Consider the following 23035-nt stretch of genomic DNA (forward strand, 5'->3'; position numbering starts at 1 on the left):
GATGGCATCCTGAATGCCAAAAAATACATCGAAACTGCCCTGAAACCAAAATTGATACCTTCCATCAGGGATCTGTTCTCCAACAACGCACCATTTATTTTTCAGCAGGATTCAGCTCCATGCCACACAGCAAAAGTATGCAAAGCATGGTTTCAAAATAAAGGCATAGATATATTACCATGGCCAGGAAACAGCCCTGATCTCAATCCAATTGAAAATTTGTGGCGACGTTTGAAAATTCTTGTACGAAAAAAACGTCCCTCCAATAAAAGACAACTAAGTGAAGCTATAAATGATTCTTGGCACCATGTGATTACGAAAGATGAACTCCAAACACTCGTTCACTCGATGAAAAGACGCTGTGAAGCTGTCTTAAAAAATAAGGATTATCCTACTAAGTATTGATTGTGCAAGTATCACTTTAAAAAAATGCAAATCTAAGATAGATCTTACTATTAGTTGCATAACTTTTTTTGTAATTCAGATATTGTAATACTGTATTTATTATTAAATTCTACATTAAATTACCTTCAATTTGATATATAAACGTTTGTATTTAAGTGAAAATTAATATATTCTACAAGCACACAAAGTTGAAAAACATGAAACTTTCAAAAAGTGTCCACACTTTTGGCCACCACTGTATATATATATATATATATATATATATATATATATATATATATATATATATATATATATATATATATATATATATATATATATATATATATATATGTTTTATTCATAAAAGGTGAGTTTTTGTGTCTGATTTCGTAATTTGAAACATCAGTTCGCACCGTTTTCATTGTTTTTGTAACAGATTTTCCTTAAGTTAGCAATATTTCTTCGTAAATTAAATATACTCTTTTGTTATAGAGAAGCAAATCCAACAATTTATCTTTGAAGAATTATTTTACAATTCAAACTACAGAGTACCAAAATATTGCCTCGAAGCTGTATACGCTTGAATTGAGAAGGGGTTAAGATCTAAATCCCCCTCGCAACTAAATCCCCTTTTCCTTTATATGTACTAGAAAGACGACGAGGGAGTGTCAAGTACAGGACAGAGGGGGGAACGATGTATTGATTTTTACTTAGCTCGCTGTTGCTTTCATTCTCAAGAAGAACGTTGAAGTTCATGAGATGGCTTTGTGGTAATACGATTAAGATGGTTGCTTTAGTCTAGAAGAAAAATAACGTGGGAATAGTGGTGAGAAGAATTATATTATGTTTTTGTTTGAAGGTTATTGGAGAAGTAATTGAAGGGGGAAATGTTGACTGCCGAAATATGTCACACGCAAGTAAATAAGTTGTAAGGGCGTATTTTTGCTGTATGCTGTTGTATTTCGCAGATTATTTAGCTCTCTTCAAGATTATTTCTTAAATATACATTTTAATAAAAAAGGAAACGAAATATATTTGTTGCAAGATGTAATAATATATTATTTTTTAACATTTGTAAATAGGACTTTAATAAGTAGTTTGTTCAGAATGCGATGAGTCAACATCGAAGCACCAAATTGTCTTGTCGATATCGATTCTAGAACACCATGAGCCTGCTATCCTCAATTTGCCCACTTATCGATCAAGAGCAAGATTTAATCACGTTTACTTTTTAAAGTCTGCAATTTTTTTTAAGAAAGATAAGTTCACTTGTCATAAAAGATTACAATTATTTTTTAACATTTGTAAATAAGACTTTAATAAGTAGTTTAAACAGAATGCGATGAGCTAACATCGAAGTACCAAACTGTCTTGACGATATCAATTCTTGAACACCATTAGCCTGCTATACTCAGTTTACCCACTTAGCGATAATTTGTTAATCAAGAGCAAGATTTAATCACGTTTATTTTTTAAAGTCTGCAATTTTTTTTAAGAAAGATAAGTTCATTTGTCATAAAAAATTATAATTATTTTTTAACATTTGTGAATAAGACTTAAATAAGTAGTTTATACAGAATGCGATGAGTGAACATCGAAGTACCAAACTGTCTTGACGATATCAATTCTTGAACACCATTAGCCTGCTATACTCAGTTTACCCATTTAGCGATAATTTGTTAGTCAAGAGCAAGTTTTAATCTCGTTTACTTTATTTATCTGCAATTTTTTTTTAAAGAAAAGTAAGTTTACTTGTCATATAAAATTTAAAAAAATTTTTTTAACATTTGTAAAGTTGTAGTTAATAATCGGCTTATTAAGGATGTAATGAGTTCACATCAAAATGCAGGCCAAACTGTGCTGTCGATTTCAATTCTTGTACAATTCTTGTACTGCATCCTTTATCCGTTAAGCAAGCGATAAACTACCAATCAAGAGGATGTTTTTATTTCTTTTTAAAATAGTTAATTTCAAAAGAAAATTAAATTTATTTATTACAAATTAATCATCTATTTTTGTATTCTGAAATAAGACTTTGATAGGCAGTTTATCCAGGATGTGATTAGTCCACATCGATGAGTCTAAGTTCCTAAAAATCGGCAATTTTAAAAAAAAAGTTCACTTGTCACAAAGCAATTGTACTATTATATTTAAAAATTTGTAAATGAGAAATAATCAGCAGTTTATCTAGAATGCGATGAGTTCGTACCAAAATGCCAAAGTTTCTAAAGTTTGCAATTCAAAAAAACAAAGTTTATCTGCAAGCGATGTATAAAATCGTGACATTTGTCTATGCCAAGATTCTGCTGGCAATCAAGTTCGACGCACATAATTGACGTTGCTTGCAGTTATCCAATGAAATCTTTCCAAAAATTGATTCAAAACCAAATCTCACAGATTAAAATGTCTCTGTATGCTTATTTAAACAAATTTTATACCAAGTGTCCCTAAAATGTGCGACGAATGAAAAAAAAAACAATCAAAGAAAAAGAAAGGAAACAGAAATAAACGGTTTGTTGCATTCTGATGAGGAAACTAGAGCTTAATTTTTACCAAATTTTAAAATTTTCTCGTCCAAAGATGGCGCTGCTTTCTTTGGGCGAACTATGGAACAACGGTTTCTAAATAAATACCATTTGTAGCAACAATGTGTCGCTCATGAACAGAAGCTCATGCAAATATTTTAGTTGAGGTTGAAAGTAAGTATAAATGGTCTGACATTATACTTGCTATAAAAAAAGGATAAAACAAACCTTTTTTTTATTTATTTTTTTATCGTAAGCTTTCTGTTTGTTCAGCTTAAATCTTATTTGTAGCCAATGTTGAATCGACGTTAATCCTCGAAAATTAAGTTTGACTCCCAATTTCGAAGAACTCGTCCGCACTTAGCTCGAGCATTATCTTTAATGCCCATTAACAGCTTTTCTCGAATTAGGGCGAGTTTAGGTCTTTTAGAGAACTCAAAATCTTAGTCTCACGGAATATAGCTTAATCAATATCTCATTTGAACTAATGCTTTTGTGTAGAAGACTAGCGCATTCAGGGAAACATAAAGTTTGCTTTTAAAAGCATTTTAACGACTCACATTTGGATAATTAAGGGGAAATAGAAGAATTATAATGCATCCCCTTATTAGAAAATTTCAGAATTAAAGAAAGCATTTTATCACGAAGAATTGTTCATTTTAATTCATTTTAAAATATCGCTGATAATCCAACGGTCGGTTGAATTTATATCTTCAAAACCTTGTCATTTTAAATACACTGGTGGGCAAAATTAAGAGATGGAAGACATTTCCCCAAATATCTCAAAAAATACTGAATATAAATAAATGAAATTTAGTATGGATATAGCTTATTCCATGATAATAAAGTATGCAAAATAAAAATGAAAGTGCCATTCACTGGCAAGAACTATTGCCAATAAATCCAATGTAGTCTGAACTTAGGGATAAAAGATGACAATAAAAGTGAGGCTTGTACAGTGTGTGTTGCCTCTAGTATGGTGCATGGTCACCCCTGACAGACAGACAGCATGCACAACTAGTATGCATGCTGTTAATAAGGGAGTTAAGGAGGACTTGTGGAAGACCCTCCCATTCTTCCACCAGAGCAATTTTTAACTCCAGAATGGTTCTGGGGGAGGTTGGCGCATCGCAATAGCTCTCCCAAGAGCATCCCAAGCATGTTCAATAGGATTCAGGTCAGGGAATTCGGCTGGCCAATCTATTCGTTGAATATCCTTGCTTTCCAGATACTCATCAACCATGAGAGTCCTATGTGGTCGCGAATTGTCGTCCATAAAAATGAATTCAGGGCCGACAGCGCCCCTGAAAAGACGCACATTGGGCTCTAGGATCTCCTGCCTGTACCTCTGGGCACTCACGGAACCATTGTCAAACACATGGAGCGGTGTGCGGGTATCTTGCATGTGCGAATGAATGTGCGAAACTACTTTCCATCTCTTAATTTCGTCCACCAGTGTACAAACCAGGTGACAAGGCGACTTTAAAGGCATTGGGACCTGTCCGCATTTGTATTATGTAAAGAGAGAACTAATATGTCCGCCTATTATGTGACCTATGAACACCTATTATGAACACCATGAATCCTTGTCATAATATCAGATCAGAACAGCATGCAAATCATCTAGTTATCTCCATAATTCATACGCTTGTTTAAGAAACGTTTTGAATGGAATTTTGAAATCTAACAAGAGTGCACACGCCATCCAACCATGATCATTTCTTAGGGTTGTTTTTTTAACAACCATGGTGGGAACTTCACGTGATTTTGACTCCGTCAGATGTCATGAACATCGTCTGAGTTGGTACCCCTCTCCATACTTCTAAACTACAACCAAAGAGAGGACTTTCAGCCACGACAGAATTAACGTGAACCGTGATGCGTATACATACCGATTGCTTAAACGGCTGCCAGGATCAAACTCACAATGAACCCCCAGTTCTCATCCATCGGTGTGAGCAACTTCTTGACCCACAGCAGCACCGGAAAGCACATCTAACAAGCATTGTCGCCTTTCCACAAGAAATCAAAAATACACAATATTTCATTATTGCTGTTAGTGAAGCTCAATCAGCTTCCTAGCTATTTAATTTTTAACTCAACTCATGGCACGAGGAAGTAAGAGTGAGATATCGAAACGAATTTTTTGAGTGTAACTAACCCTCTTTTGGGCTGCATGAACCATTGATAACCCACTAACGGTTATTTCAGTTGCAGTAAAACTTATCTTTCTCATGTGAGCATTGATCTCGTGCAGGGATGGAATAGCATAGGAATTAATTAGTCATTGACATGATTGGTTTATTTGTGTTAAAAGCGTTACTTTCAAATTCGAATTTAAGTAAACTTGGAAATTTAATCAGTGCATCGCCGCGTTCTCATAAAAATTAGCCAAGGCACAATAGTTTATCATCGCATTAAATATGAAATGATGCTTTTAATGCGAAATGACGCTTTTTTGCTACTAACATGTAATTTTTGTAACTGCTGTGAGATTGAAACTGTTCTTATGACAGTTAGTTCAAGTTTAGCTTATCTAAAGCCAGCGCTGTCTGTGCTTAGTTTGAAAACGTCGCAAAACGTTAATAAAAGGAAAAGCCCAGTGAAAATTAAAAAAACGTTTGAAGTCTATGTTTTTAACATTTAAAATCTTACTCCAATGCTGCATTACCTGTAGTCATAAAAATGTTCAGAAACTGAGAATAAGGCAGTGAATTTGATAATTTTAATTTAGGTGGGAAAATGTCGCCAAATTGGTGATTTTTAAAGAAGTTTAATAACTTTTAAAATATTTATATATTTGTCTGTCTTAAAACCTAGAAAATGTTTTACTGTAAGATTGTATACATGGTTAAAAATCATTGCTTCAAGTGTAAAGCGCTTAAACTATAGCTTTTTTTTTATTTTCCTTGGCATCAGAGCTTCGAAAAACAGAGTTAAGACGAATTCGAACTAGGCTTAATAGAACGGAAGCGGATAAAAAAATATTCATAATAAAATTAGTTGATACAGTTCTCAGAGATTTCAAAATTAAAATATAATTTTCCTCATTGCACAACTAGAAAAAATGCATGCATATTAAGCAGGGAAATTTTGCTTCTGTTAATGAATATCAGCGTTAAAAATTACAACACACTTATTCCTTAAGCCAGCTTATTCCAGATCGTAAGCCAAGTACTCGCGATATTCCACTTGGCGCTTCTTGACATTCAAAGTCACCAAGTGCCAACCTTGGCGTTTTCGGAAGTGACAATATTTCTTGCATGGTGCAAAAGTTAGGTTCTAGATTGTTTAATTTTAAGTGTTTAGGTTTAAATTACACCCTTTAAATACTATGGGAACACTCTATTTAGTGTTAATCCAGAATGAAGTTGCGTAGCGTGAGTTGTTATCGACAATGTCAACCTTCGTCTATGTAAAAATACCCCAACATAGAATCGAGTTAACATGTCTTATGTACTAGTGAATTTTGATTGTATTTTTGTAGTGGTAGATACACTACAGTACTCCACCACCAGAATTATGTATGTGATAGAATTCAATGAATGGATACCACTAGTTGATTCATTGCTTTTTTGTGAGAAGCCGGGAGAGCTGTATTAAGTTCTGGATCGTAGTCGCTCCTGTGTTGCCATTAGCAGTCGAGTGAATATATTGTACGTTGCGTGTGATCGAAACTGAGTAGCAACAGCACGAAGAGATGGATAGTGTCGCAGTCACAAGTAGCCACAAGTACAGTCAACTGTTCAATGTGCACCATCCACCGAAGTAGGCGTGCGTGTTCAGATAAAAGTGAGAGTTGCTGTCTAGATAGGCGTGTCCATATCGAAGTAGGCGTTACTGCCAAGGTAGGTGTGTTCACACCTCGCCAGGATCACCAATTTGGTTATCGACAATGTCAACCTTCGTCTATGTAAAGATACCCCAACATAGAATCGAGTTAACATGTTTTATATACTAGTGACTCGGGATTATATTTTTGTAGTGGTAGATACACTACAAAATGCTCCTTCGCGCAGTTCTTTGAGCTGTTTAACATCATATTTGGAGAGATATTGCACCACAGTTTTCACAGAGAAGTTAATACACCTAAAAAAAACATAACTATTTTAAAAGATTTACGTTTCTAAAATATTTCCTTATTAACTCTTTTAATTTAATAATTAGCTTAATTCCTTGAAAATAAACATCTTAATATAATTTTCACTGAAAAAGTTTCTTAGAAAAATACCTAATCAAATAAATCTTCAATTCATTCCAGAAGACAAACTTAGCAATTCTCTTAGAGGATTCAATTTGTTTCATTTGCAGTTAACCCTCGTGTATTTCTAAATACTCCTTCTGATAATCGTTTTTACTTTTTTTGGTTAGATATTTATAGAATAAATTTGTAAAATACAATGACTTTAACATTTATAAACACGGTTAATCACCGGATTTAAAGTATTTGATCGGGGAATTAAAAATAAAACTCTTTAGTTTAATCTTAGTTAATTCACTTAAATTTGAATTTATTTTCTAGTTCTAACAGTCAGAAAAAGTAAAACATTCAAAATCAAATGAATTAGTAATTTAAAAGTAAGTTAACGTTCACTAAAAATATTATGGTACATTTCAACGTTACATAATAAAGATAGATGCATTTATTTAAATCAACCTTTTAAATGAAATTTATATTTATCTGCCCCTATAAAAAAATGTTTCCATTAAATGTTAACCTACGCTTTCTTTTTATCCTTTCTCAAATTCAAAAAATAAGCAAAACATTATCTGCTCTATATAACCTAGAACTAATTATTATTTTTTCACAATATACCTTTCATAAAAATTATTTTTTTTATAATTGTTGAAAGCTAGATGAATTTGATTGAATTTAAAAAAAAAGGAATAAGAACACAATACAGAATTTTCTGAAAATACATTATGTAGGGCTATCTTTAATTTATAGTTTTAAAATAGTTTTCAAAGTTACAATCCAAAGTCATTCATTTTAATGAATCGCTGTTTAATATTTAAATAGGGGGAAATCGCTATCAAACTATGACGAATTATTACACGATATCAACATCTGTCAAAGAGATATTATATGTAAAAGAGAAATTAAAACAATTCAAAAATATTATATTTCTCTCTGGAATGCTTTCACCTTTCCTTATTAATTGGCTTCTATTTATCTCTTCAAATAAGGTGGTATTAGAAGAGTTTGGTTATTTCTTCCGTTAATTGACCTCGATATTAATTCGCTCGAACATGATAAAAAAATTAAATTTTTTTTCTTAACATTAACATTATTACTGAATTTCTGATGTTTAAGTAACAAATTATATACGTAGTCTGAATGAAATCATGTGATTTATATTTCATCAAGGTATTGCTCAAAGCATATGTGCTGATTTTGAAGGTTGTTTACGTAATTTATGATATTATTTATTTCATTATTTATTTTATTTGTTTAATCATTTTATTATTTATTTCATCAATTATTTATTTATTTATTTATTCTATTTACTAATTCTTTATTTTTTTTGTTTACTTATTTTATTTATTTAATTTTAAGATAATGCACCAACAAATTTTTAAATTATGCATTCTTGCAATTAAATTACAGGTGATGTTTTCAAAATAATAAGTTATACGCAACCTCTAATTAGGTATGACCTCTTGATTTTATATTTATTAGTCTTAAAAGATTCATTCTAGCAACCTAAGAAAATTAAATGCAGGTAATAAATTACGCAATTTCTACTATTTTTATTTTTTTTCTTACTTTAATTTGTACTTCATTTTTAAATTTTTTTAATATTTAAGTAACGAAATGTAAGTGAAATCCTGGGATTTATATTTTATCAAGTTATTGCTCGAAGCACCAAGCATCTTTGAAAGTTTATTTACTTTATTTTATATTTTATTTTTTTGAATTATCTTATTATTAATTTCATTATTTATTTATTTATTAATTCTATTTATTTATTTATTTATTCTATTTATTTATTAATTATTTATTCTATTTATTCATTTATTAGTTTATTTATTTCATTTACTTATTTATTTATTTATTCTATCTATTTATTTTATTTACTTACTTATTTATTTATTCCATCTATTTATTTTATTTTATTTTAAGACAATCTATCAATTAATTTCTAGATTAGGCAGTCTCGCGATTATATTACAGGTGAAGTCTTAAGATGATAAGTTAGGCACCATGAAAGTTAATAATCTCCTGATTAAGAATAATGAATTATTATTCTTAAAAGATTCTTTCGAACAACCTAAAGAATAAAATATAGATTAGGATGGAAACAATAATTAAAATATTTTAATTTTTTCTTACTTCAATGTACACTCCATTTCTAAGATGAAAATAAATAAATTTAAGAAGCGAAATTTAAATCGTCTGAATGAAACCCATTTAAGTTATGATCTGAAAAACTCTGATTTCATAGAGCTCTTAACATTTTAGAAGCAACTGAAACATTAGTGACATCAGACTAATGTACACAATTTGTTAAAAAGTGAAAAAAATTTAAAGAGAAAAGAAACTTGCTAGAAAAATTAGAAAAGTACGAACTGAGTAACTTCTTGAATGGGAACTTCATTTGAATGTCAACCAACTCAGGTTCAAAATGGCAATTCTTTTTAATTTCGTAGAATATTCCAATAAATCCATAAGTAGCGTCTGTTTATCGAAGTTCATAACCCATGCTATCCAATGCATGCATTTCTAAGCTATTTATTGCAGAAAGTTCTATCTCTTTAAACTTATATTTTAGGTTTAGCTATCTAATTTTTACATGTTTTTTGTCCTAGAATTAAAAAAAAAGACATAACATTTCTTAATCCAATTTTCATTTTTTTAAAAACTGTGTTATGTAATCTAACACTTAGAAACAAAACTGACATTTTCTGTAAAATTATCTGAAGATGTAAAAGTGTCTCAATAATGGATGAAAGTTTTTACTCAATTTTACTAAAACAGCTTTGAGAAGCATAAATGTTTAGTATTCTTTATAAACACAGATATGCTCTTGCTGCAGTAAAGATTCTCGAATATAAAATTTATTACTGGTATAATAAAAAAGACGCCAAAAAGTTGTTTGGAGAGTTTATTTCTTCGCTTACTTATTCCAGAAACAAAAACGTGTGTTATACCGTTTTTTATTTAGGATAGCCTTCAACGCTTTTTCAATTCTTTCTTTAAACAATATCGTGTTTTGATAGAAAAAAGTTAATATCTTGAACATTAAATGTAGAAAAAATATAATCAGTAAATAGCTTATCACAAATATAAACAGCATTTTACTAACAAACTCTCAACAAGCATTTTTATTTGTTTATTTATGTTTTCTTCTTTTTTTTTACAAACTGATTCACTAGTGTGATTTGCTTCCTCATATTTTTATTCTTTTGCTCATTTGCTATATCATTCATAAAAACTGTTTCAACTGCGAAGCTCTATCTGTTTACATTTATTTACAAGCTAATTATCAATGATTCACCTACTATCTGTCCATGGAAACAACTTCTCCCGCCATTTGTCTGAATTAGTGGAGGTAACTATGGTTACGAGGTGTAACTATTTCAAGTAGGGGTGTTGGGTTAATATTTAAGACGCGTTTTGGATCGGGTCGGCTGGAGAAAGGGAATTAGGATAAAGAGAAACTCCCCTCTTTGAAATGCACTATTTCTTGTTTCCATAGCAACAATCGGCCTAAGAGTTTGGGAGAGGGAATTTCTTTCTGTAGACATACTATATCCATCAATATACTGATTTACTTCCTACTTCAGGAATCATTCATAGTAATAGTTGCCATGTCAACGCGTTATTTATAAAAAAATATTAAAAAACCGTTGCTGAAGTCTATATCTCCCCAGATTATCATATACGATTGATAAATCTTTCAACAGGTTTGTGAACTTATTTTGAATAAGTAAAATCTAGCATTTAGACCACACAATTTCGCGAAAGCATAATAAATATATTTACAATAAAATAATTAAACAAAACACATAACATAATTTTTTTTTGAAAAAAAATAAGAAGAAAAAAGAATGATTGATACAAAAAAAAAAAGAGTAGTTTATTGCAATTTTTCACAAGAACCGATAGTTCATTCAAGAATTTTAATCAAATATAAGACTTATTTCAAGTTGTACATTCCAAAATTATTTTGAACATCTTACATAATTAAAAAATACTAAATCATAGCAGGATGCTCTAAGATCACCAAGCTTTATTTATGTATTTTGAACCTTTCTCATAAAATGAAGTCATTGGAGTCCACAAATTAAGGAATGAAAGGAATTATTAAAATCTAGAGAGTTGTTATCGATGCCAATCACAATAAAGTTGCTATTAAAAAAACAGTAAAAACAGAGTTGAAAAATCTTGTCTCAAAAATATTTAATACTCATAAATATTTTTCAAAGTTCAAGCTCTAAAACATTTTTATTCCTCTAAAACTTGGTTTGCTTGGTAAATTATTTGCTAAATTAAGAGTTTGTATTCGATGATTGACAGTGAGTCAATCCTTTGACTCAAACGGGTTACTCTTTTAACTCTTTTATTTATATATTTTTTTCTGTTTCTCTAATTACAAACAAAAGTATAATTAGATAATTTTTGGTTGTAAAAAAACAATCTAATAGTAACTGACGAAATCTGTAAGATTAATTTAAATATATTTGTACTAAAATATAAAATCGAAAAAGTAGTTTTATTTTTCAAAAAATTCATTCATTTTAAAAAATTTATCAATTATTGATTTTGTACATTTAAAAAACTTCAATGATGAATAACTGTTTCACTTAGATCTAAATAACTGCAAATGTGAAAAATTATTGTTTGGAAGATTTTACCTTTAAAAAAGTATAAAAGATACCTGTGTTTCATAACTATCAAATATTAAAATGCTAAATATAATATTTTTCACTTATTTTGACTGAAATTAATACAAAATAATGAAAAAAGGTTTTAAAATGAAAAGTTTAAAATGCTTAAAATTTGAAATTTGAAGGAAAACCAAATTAAAGTACAATTTTACTTCTGGACAAAAGCGAGCTCAAGATATTTTTTCATTATTGAAAAAGATAACGAAAATTTTATAAGATTTCCGACGAATCCAATTTACAAATCAATAACACCCAATTTTTATCGGTACAAAAAAATTCCTCAAATTCCATAACCAGCGGCCATACAGGCTTTTCTCTGATCATAACATTCATTTCTGAACACAAAAAGAAATTGAATAAAGTCGACACTTTTCAATCAAATTTCGAATTCTTTTTTTCTTTAAATCAAAAATACAGCAACCATTTCGGAACAAAAAAAAAAAGAAAAACTAGGTATTCGTTTATAAAGGAGAAATACATCCATTGTTGTTTCTTTAGGGCAAATACTCAAGGGAAGAAGAAGAATACGACTGCATTGTAAAAAAAATAAATAAAAAAATAAAACAATATGCCAGTTTTCCGCTTCTGCTAAGAATCCTTTATTAGAGTAGCAAATACTTATGTTTGAGTCTTGTTTCGATTGATCTTTATTCTTTTAAGGTCTCGATCATAACTCAATAGAAGTTGCCTAAAGAGATGAAATAGGATCTCTATTTAATGCTATAAGAACATATTTCCCCAATATTGAGTAATAGAAAGAAATGATATGGAATATTTTCTTGGCATTAGGTTAATGGAGTTTTTCCTAAATGTGTTTGCGATACGAGAAAAATATTTCCTTTTTATTTGGAAAGAATAAATTGAATTGACCAAAATATCATGTTGCAATAAATTTTATTACATGTTTGAGGAAATTCTGCAAATACAGAATCATTGAGATATATCTTGGTTATAAATCTACAGCTATGAAAATGGATTGAAATACAATTTATGTAATAGATAATTTAAATCCATTTTCATAACTGATTTATTAGCTAGATATATCTAAATGATCTATATATATCTCAGATATATCTTAGATAGATCTAAGATGAATCTGAGATGCATCAAGAGATATATCGAGATATATATTAGAATTTCCTAAAACATGTAATAGAATAGGCAGATGAAGTACGGATGAAACATCGTATATTGCATTTCAACGACCCGTTGTTTTCTTTTGCATTGATTAATTAACTTAAAAACTTTTACACTCAGTAAAAAAAAATCCGGATGATATTACGGCATAAAATACTGGCACTTTAAGTGCATCCAAATGATACACGTACGGATGATGCATGCAATGATGCACGTAAAATAGATTTTTTAAAGTAAAATATTATAACGTAATTTTTAGAGTAAGATTTATTCAATTAGAGCGTCTCAGTGATTTCACGGTAACTATTACTGTAAGAATTACTGCAAATCAGAGTTTTTGTTTCATAACATGTTCCGTAAAAATGAATTTTACGATAAAAAGTACTTGCACCCTGAGTTGCCGGCACTTTTTACCGTAATTTCATCCGAAATTTTTTACATTGCATGAAAGCGAGTTTACCCAATACTTGATTCAATTAGTTTTCCTGTCTTCCAAGGAGTATTAAAAATTACAAGGTCATACAATGAATTTTCATTTTATATTATTATTGAAAAGTTGGTTCAAGTTCAGGATTTCAGGAAGTAAAACTTACCTTCATATTTTTGTAGTTTTCTTACCCAACTCAAAAGACAAAGGGACTTCTTTGTATCCAAGTCAACAAATCTTGTAAAAGCTTTTTTAATGAAACTAAACAGTACAGGATGATTTGTATTTTATGACAAGAGACCTACCAAGATTAACCGAGCAGCATAAGGATTCTAATCCTTAATCCCTCAGATTAGACCTTTTAGATTAGGTCAGATCAGTTAGATTAGATCAGAGTTTTAGTCAGATTAGGCTTGTAGTTATACATGAATAATCCAACTTTCAATGAGATGTGAGCCAAAGTCACTTGGATCAGAAGCGAACGCTCTATTCCCTGAACTATCCTGGCCTTGCAAAAGAACATTTTCTTCAATCAGCTTCATAGAAGCAGCTGTGGCTCAGGGGATAAAGCGTTCGCCTCTCAATGAGGTGATCCCAGGTTCGAGTTCCTGCTTTGGCTGACTGGTATAAATTCTGCTCCCGGCTCGCACCGACCACAGAGCTGACGTAAAATATGCTTAGTGGTTGATGGATCATGGGTTGGAATCTCTTTGCTTTCGGACTAACCGTGTGAGGTTTTCGTGATTTTCCTCCTCACGTAACGCAAATAACGCGGATTAGTTCCATCATAAAGTCCTACACGAATACTAGTTGGCCCCAATGCTTTATCCAAGAGTTTCCATGCTTGCTAAGTTAGATTTAAAATTACAAGTTGAACATTAAAAGTCTAAACTCACAATTGGATTAGCTGCTCAACGCCGGTAATAAAATAAAATTAGCTTCTTGGATAAAAGTAAGAATAAAATATAGAACTCTTCAAATTTCTGTTCTGTGCTTTAAATATATAAATTTTTTCAAACTTATAATGTTCTAAAAAATGCATACTGGGATAAAATCACTTAATTATTATTTACATTTTTTTCGTGTTAAAAATACGATTTTTATGTTCCAAGAAATCGTGTGAAAAGAAAGAGTTTTAAATATTGTTTTTTAAAATCATTAAAGTGTGTCTAATGCCATTTGTTTTTATTTGAGCTTCCTATTATTTCCCCAAACCACAAGAACGGATTTTATGGAGGTGAGTCACTTACCAATTTATTTAAGACGTGAAAGAAAAGCTGTAAAGTCGAAATGACAAAAGCTTTATTTTTAAGTCTTGCGAAAAGAAATATATCTTCCAAAATCTTGGCAACACAAAACCGTCCAAAAAACAGTAAAAATCGTTTGAAGCGAGAAGTTGCCTTTCAACTTTCAATGGAAAGCGATGTTTACTTTTTTTTTTTCAGTCTCGTTTTACAGTCGCTTTTGATGATACAATAAAAACACAGAACTCCGATCCTAGTATGTATCGTTTTTCGAGTTTTAAGTTCGTAAAAATAGAAAATGGAGGTGGGCAATTGACTGAAACTGTAATATTCGTAAAAGGAGTCGAGACATGAAATCGTCATTTTTAAAAAGAAGAAAAAGAAGGAAATTCCTTAAATTTTAGCTATATAATATGGTAAGTAAGTAAATATATGAGGCAAACAATTATAAAATAAATAATAAACTAATAAAAACAAATTTTGATAATAAATTACCTTCATTTAAATATCTAACTTTATGCAGATTTGAAAGTAATTTAAAAACGTAAAAATCATACTTGATAACCAATCGATATAATAAAATTATAAAATAATTCCAGTAAAGGCAAACATATATTTTGTATAAAAATTATTCATTGAAAGTGTTCGTAATCACCACTCTTAATATATATGTTTAAATTCATTATCAAAATTTATTAAAAATTAACTATCGAAAATTAATATATATTATCAAGAAAAAAGTTATAAAATAATGACGAATTATATTAACAAAGAAAGCGAGTTTGAAGACTACAAAACATGTTTGATTGCCGGAAAGTATGTACTTATTTAGAATTTAAGCTAGTATGCTGATTAAATGCTCCCAAGTGTAATTTAAAACTACTTCCAAATTTCCAGTTTGAATGCTGACTGACTTGAAAACTGATATTAAAATTTCTGGTACGATCTTATACTGGCTTCAAACTGTCCATTATATTTGAAAGCTTTTATCAAAATTTTCAGTATAGTACCATAATGCTTTTAAAATTTCCAGTATGACGCCATACCGGTTATTTAAAAATATCTTATAAATAAAAATAGATTTATTTGTAACTCGTGTTATTTTTTCCGGAGCGTGCACTCACAATTTTTTTTAGAGCGTTTTTTTTTCCTAGCATTTCGGATATTGTTAAGTGAATTTTACCTTTCATTTAAGACATTGAGTTTTCCCTATCAAAAAAAATTGTTTATCCTCCCATCAATTACTGCTGCATTGCTTTTGAAATGTATTTATTTATAAAATTACTATCTTATATTTTGTACAAAAAAGTTTTTATGTCATATTTATGGAGTATAGGGTAAACCAACTAGTGAAGGAACACTACCCAGTGAAGGAACATTTCATATATATTGATTAAAAATAAGAATTTGAAAGTTTTTCTTTAGATTGATTGGTAACAATAGCTTACTGCCAAACAATAGGAAGTCATCTAGCAATGTTTTGGATTACCTGGTCAAATAGACTTCTCTGGAAAAATTTTTGAATTTGTTATTATCGCTGCAACACCTTGTTTCGTTGAAAAAATTATAAGGTGAGTGTTTGTATTTATATGTTTGAAGTGGAATTAATTGCATGTAATAGTCTTATTTTTCTCACTGTGAAAAAGAGAATTCAAAATATAGTTATTGAAGTTACGTTTTATTTTTTTTAAAGCACCATAGCATAATCAAGTACTGAGATAAGGGGGTGTTTATTCACTGGATCACCAAACGATGAAAAACCAGTGAAGGAACATGTGTTCCTTTACTGGTGTTTTTTCCCAGTTAATGAAAATAAAAGAAATTTTTTAATTTTCTTGTACTTTTAGTCATATTATACATCAAAATTCGGTTTAAAAGACAAAAAACGACTTCTAACCAGTGAATAAACAGGCATGTTCCTTCACTGGGAGGTATACTTCCAGTGAATGAACAGTAATGTGTGAAATATGATTTTACATGACTCTAGGATAAGTAATTCTGCTATATAGAGGACAACCGAAATTTTGTTAAAAATTGTATGAATAATTCTTGAAATAATTTCAGTACAAAATGTTAATTTAATAGCTTAATTTATTAAAAATTATAATTTACATTTATTAATGGGGTGTGTAGTTACATCAAATGTTAGGCAACTTCATAAACTGTGTTTACAAATCGAAAACTAATTAAATATAATCATAAAAATTTGAATCGAGCATCTTTTCGCTGGTTTTTGCACCAGGAACTCCTAATAAGCTATCATTATAGGATAGCAACGTGATTATATAATTTATAAAAACTACTTTACTATGTTAGAATTTAGAAGCAAGCTCCTCAACAAAAAACAGAGCTAAACAGAAACGATACTCAATTTCTTCAGAAGCTTGAGAGGGAAATCCCTCAAGATATGTTGCAAATTTTTAACGCAGCAATGACTGAAGAGTCTAATATGGAAAATGTCCAAGAGCCTGTACCTTTTTCAATATGGAAGAAGTACGTATTAAAAGAAGACCACTTGGTTAAGTCAAACTTAGGAACTGAAGCTAGTATTGATAATTAATGCATCTTAGATATTGAATTTGAAATGAATCCTCATGCTGATTCTCTCTTAGTTGAAAAAAGAAATGATTCTATAAGTAAAATCAGTACTTCTAAAGATGCTCTAGATATAAGTCAACAAGAGATGGATTTTCCTCAAACTTCAGTACATCTTTCCCCCGTCTATTTTCGAGAAAGGCATTCTAGAAATGTTACTGAAAAATCAGAAGAAGTTTGGAAGAACCATTTACATTGGCCAAATATTGATGATAAAAGAAAGGTCAAATAAGGAGACAACGAATAAATTACCTTTTGCACTAACGACAGAGAAATGGCAAAAATTTCAAGAGGCTGAAAGATCTAAAAAAAGTTAAAACAAGAGAATATGGAGAAGAAAAAGAAAGAAAAAATACTTAAAAAAGAAAAAAAGCTTCAAGAAATAAGAGGAAAAAGAGTAAACAAAAAGGTGATAAAATAATAATGATAATAAACAGCATCGGATGACACAATGATTCAGATTTGACTGTCAAATTATAAGAAAGAATGATTTTTTTTTATTTATTTTGTATTTAACATCACTTCAATTTTTAGTTCATGATTACAGAAAAAAGTTAGCATTTTACAAGTACTAGTATATTATAATTTCACATATAGTCTTGTTTTTATATATTTGTATGGCAAATAAATTCATAAAGAGCATTAAAAAATAACCAAAATCAAGTGTTCATTTATTGGGCAATTTTGTGTTCCTTCACTGGTAAGAGCTGTTCCTTCACTTGGTCTTCTTACTACTTGTTATTTGAACCTCCAAAACTTTAAAACAATATTATGTAAGCTCTCTAAAATTTTTTGACTTAATTTCCAATTAGTAACAAATATGTTGACACAGTCATTTAACTAAAATTACGAATTTTGAAATTAATACGATTTTTTAAAAGGCAAGCGAAGCTTAAGTGTTCCTTCACTGGTTAGTTTACCCTACCTATTATTGCATTGAGACCACATTGAAAGTATGTGAAAAAATGCACATTAATTTACACGCAATTATTGTGATTATTAATTAAGGTAACATTATCAAGATTAATATCTAACTGATTGAAAAAGAAACCTCCGATTTATATTTTAAAGTGAAATGAAAATATACGTGAATCTACTCAAAACACATTCGACATCGACACAAGCAAATTTTATCCGTAAAGGAGCCACAACATAAAAAGTTACATAAATGTATCTCTTTTAAATGAATAAACCGAAATAAAAGGATACGCCTCTCTTCTCAAAACACACTCGACACAAGCAAATTTTATTTGTAAAGAAACCACAACATAAAAAGTTACATAAATGTATCTGTTTTAAATAAACAAACCGAAATAAAAGGATAACAAACACTTTCAACTCGTTATGTAAACAAAGAAAAAAGCTTTTAAAATGATTTTTTTAAAGAATACATTTATTACTCTTTTGTAGTAATTCTACATTAAAGTTTGTGGAATACTTTTTACATTAGAAAAACTTGTAGAGATTGTAGTTCACAAATGAACTCATTATTTAAGTATTATCATAAGGGATTATTCATTTCCTCAACACTACAGGAAGTGTGTGAATCTAACACATGGTGACTGCAATAATAATACGCTACACTGAGCTTTTGAAATGTTCTAGCACACGTGGCAGTTGACATCGGGGTCGGGGGAATAGAAAAAGAGGGGGCGTATCAAAAGGAACACAATGTAACAACTGCTGTCATATCTGTCTCCTCACACCAACAAACCTAATACTCACTCTGGTATGATGGGTAAAAAATAATGCCCTTAGCATTAGCATACTTCATTGTACTTCAATAAATTGAACTTCACCACATTTACATTCATTATTGTTATATGACAATACATAATTTCTTTAAACTAATGCAGTAGTTCGAGAAATTGTTAACCAACTCGAAAAATATGCTTTTATTTAAGAAAGATATAAAAATAGCAAAAAATTTAAAGATATTGTAAATATTCATATAGATAATTTTGAAGCCTCTCTCTGAATTTGGAATGAAGTTCATGCGTTCATTCTAATGTTAATGGATTGATATATATTCATTCTCTTAGTAATGGAATTCATACTTTAATTCTGTTGGTAATGAAATTAAAACATGTTCATTCTGTTATTTATAAACTCTCGGACATGGGCCCAGCGCCCTACCGACCAGGCTATCCCGGCCCACTATATTCTCATTCAGTTAGGGATTGAATTACTGTATTTTCATTCTGTTAGGGATTGAATTACTACATTTTCATTCTGTTAGAGATTGAATTACTGTATTTTAATTCTGTTAGGGATTGAATAACTATATTTTAATTCTGTTAGGGATTGAATTTCTATATTCTCATTCTGTTAGGGATTGAATTACTATTTTTATTTTGTTAGGGATTGAATTACTGTATTTTCATTCCGGTGAAAAATCAATTTATGTATATATATATATATATATATATATATATATATATATATATATATATATATATATATATATATATATATATATATATATATATATATATATATATATATATATATATTATACATGTTAGTAATTAAATTCATATATATTCATTCTGTTAGGCATGAAATTCACATGTCAATTCTTTTAATAGTTTAATTCGTACACTCATTCTGTTGGTAATAAAATAAAAATGCTTGTGCTCATATTTTATAACAGAACATTTTCTGTGTCGTAAATGAAGATATTTTGAAACCTTTCAGCAGCTGAAAGAGACCACCATTCAGTGACAGACTGTGGAAGCCAATATCGATCGCTATTTCCATGTCATGGCAAATAACTACGTGAATTAGACGAATGATGCTAATAGACAGCTAAAGGTTTATAATCAAGCCCTAAATTGTTGATTACGCACTGTGCAGAATGCAAGAATCTATCGAAAAAAATAGAAAATATGTTGGCTTTTACAAAGAGAAAGTAAAATTGTGTCCACATTGTTAATATTTTATTAATTTTACTTTGTTATTGTAACATGTAATAGATTTCGAATAAAGATAACTGTTTTTGGATTAAAAAAATAAACTGTTTTATTTGTTTACATTATAACTTTGTAAGTTATTCGTAAAAAATGTGTTGTACTATGGATTTATGGAATCTTCATGAAAAAAATTTGAGTATTTCGATCAGGGGAATCTTGTAACAGTCGATCCTTTTTTACACAACTAATTTACTATTTTTAAACATAAAAAAAAAATCGTCATATTAATTCAGTAAATTGAACTGACTGGAAAAAATTTATTGTTTGCTATTTTCTTTCTTTCTTGGCCTTCTTATCTCCTTTATCATAGCCATTTATTTATTCGTTCATTTATCTGTTTATTTATGCATTTAATTATTCATTTATTTATTCATTTATTTATTCACTTATTTATTCATTTATTTATTCATTTATTTATTTATTTTAATATTTGACTGTTTATGAAAAGGATTTCATGTTTTCAGATTCGAGGATATTTGAGAAAATTTGTTAAAATTTGAAAACATTTTCTGTGTTCAAAGATGTTGATGACATCTAGAGAAATTCGTGAACTGTACTCGAGATTTGAGGACGTCTGGTCACTTTACTCTATATAGATTCTTTACCAAGCCTAGATCACCCATATGGATCCTGTGTTTCTCTTCAAAATTTGAACAATAAAACCAAAATTTTAAAAAAAATAGTAATACTCAAGTTTTTTTTGCCACTATTATTCTGATAGCTATAATTCAGTTATTTTTATTAAACCAATCCCGATACTTCATTTATTTATTTTTTGCTAAACCAATCTCTATATTCAGAAAAGTTCGTCCGAGTTCTTCAAGCATATAAAGTCTACATAATAGACACGGTTACTCTTCATAATAAACGTTTATTTGAATAAGAGAAAGAGGAAATCATACAAAATTTAAAAATTAAAATTTGGTCTTTTGATTTTCTAACGATGAAACACATTTTCGTACATAAAAAAGTGTCTCCTAGGCTCTGGAGAGTTAACAAATATTTTATATAAAATATTAAAAATGTCATAAGACTACAAATTTAATATATCTACTTAAATTGTATATAACTTACAATATAATTACTTATATATTTAATATCACTACGAATTTCATATTTGTTTACAAATCTGTAAAAGTACCATAAAAATTTTCTTCACTTTCAAATTTTATATTTATTTATTTTAAAATATATTCATGAATATTTAATAAATGAACTCGAAATATTTATAGGGTTGAAAACAAAATTAGAAATATAAAATTTTCTTGCATTCTATTTTTTTTTTAAATCTTAAAGTAGTAAACTACTCATGTTACTTTTTATTCTATTTTCTACCTCAGTAGGCGCAAAAAATTTTTTTTCGTTCATCTAAGAGTTATAACTGCAGTGTTAGAAGCGCAAAATGGACTTCTTTTTTTCGTTAACGTTAGAGCATTTTTATCCTAGCATTCTTTCCTTTTTACTCAAGATAAAAAATAAAAAAAAGAATCTGTAAAAATTTCTTCCAACTACATAAGGAATAAACAAACTGTTTCGCGAAAAACTGCAGCAAAATACTTATAGATATTTTTATAAAAAGTAAAAAAACTAAAACTTTGTCATACTTTTTACGAAAAAAAAATTTTTTTTGTCAGAAATATTGATTCGAAAAAGTAAAATGGCAATTTACATAATTTTTTAAGTCCATACTGATGTTTTTATTGATTGATATGTTTTGTCTAACTTGTTTAGTAAGTTTTTAAAAATACATTAAAACAAATTAAAGTCTTTAAATGTGAAATAAAGATATAATATTGATGGGCACATTGATGGACTAAATTTTGAAATCATACTTTTTGCTCCAAATTTCACGCTTAAAAATAAATACGAATACAATTTAAAAGCTATTGAAAATATTATTTTATCTCCTAACTGGTATTTTGATTGGTTGATGCATTTCATAATGTTTTGTATTGCTTGCTAAATAATTAGACTAATATACATAAAAAAATGCAATTATCTGCTGATTAAGAGTAAAATTTTTGAAATCATATTTATTGCTTTAAAAATGTATACTAATACAATTGAATAGCTTGGAGCAATCCACAATTAAAAATTATTTAGAAAAGTGTTTTGGTGAAACTAATTGATTATATTTTCGATGTGAAAGAACCGAATTTGACATGGATAGGAATTATATTTTTGCTATATTGAATTGATATTTTTGTGTACTGTGTGCTACATCTACTGAAAATTCCGGAATCTTAAATGCATATCTGGAAACATGTTGATGTAAAAATGTCTCTCTCGGAAAAAAAATAGTTAATCACTATATTTGTATAGCTATTCTGTTACTTAAAATATTTAGTAAATTTGACGTTCTACAGGAAAATAAAAGTTCTGCTCTCTAAATGAATTTTTATCGACATTTATTTAAGCAAATTGAAAATGTCTTGCCTTATATACAGCCCTAAATAAACAAAATTGCCTAAAAAATATAATACACATGAAAACTGCATTTCTTTCAAATGCAGGATGGATATTGTAGTGTAGTTTTTGGATTGCGATTTTTTTTTATGCAGATTTAATTTTTTTAACGAAAAATAGATTATCTCCTACATTTTTTTCAGTTTTGAATTATCTGTATAACAAAATTGTTAACACAAATTCATAAATAATGACCAAAGCTTTGAAAAAAACATTACAAAATTTTGCTATTTTATGGATTTATATGAAATGTGCACTTCCTGTAACAAGCGTAAAAAGTTTAATAGTGATTTGATCAAATGTTTCTTTGCGTTAGTAAATTATTTCAGAAAAATGTATATACCAACACAAAGATGCCAAGTAACATCATAAATTGAAAAATTGAATTGA

The 23035-nt window shown here is 29.1% G+C and overlaps 1 long non-coding RNA gene across 1 annotated transcript; it reads left to right on the forward strand.

Moving 5' to 3' along the window:
* The first annotated feature begins 1086 nt into the window (after positions 1 to 1086).
* On the forward strand, positions 1087 to 22570 carry LOC122268753 (uncharacterized). The gene is made up of 2 exons (XR_015431377.1): positions 1087 to 1213; positions 20644 to 22570. It is a non-coding gene; the product is annotated as an uncharacterized LOC122268753 (long non-coding RNA).
* Positions 22571 to 23035: the final 465 nt, after the last annotated feature.

The sequence above is a fragment of the Parasteatoda tepidariorum genome, chromosome 2 (assembly GCF_982258835.1).
Source record: "Parasteatoda tepidariorum strain Cologne lab strain chromosome 2, Ptep-v5.0, whole genome shotgun sequence".
Classification (NCBI taxonomy): Eukaryota; Metazoa; Arthropoda; class Arachnida; order Araneae; family Theridiidae; genus Parasteatoda; species Parasteatoda tepidariorum.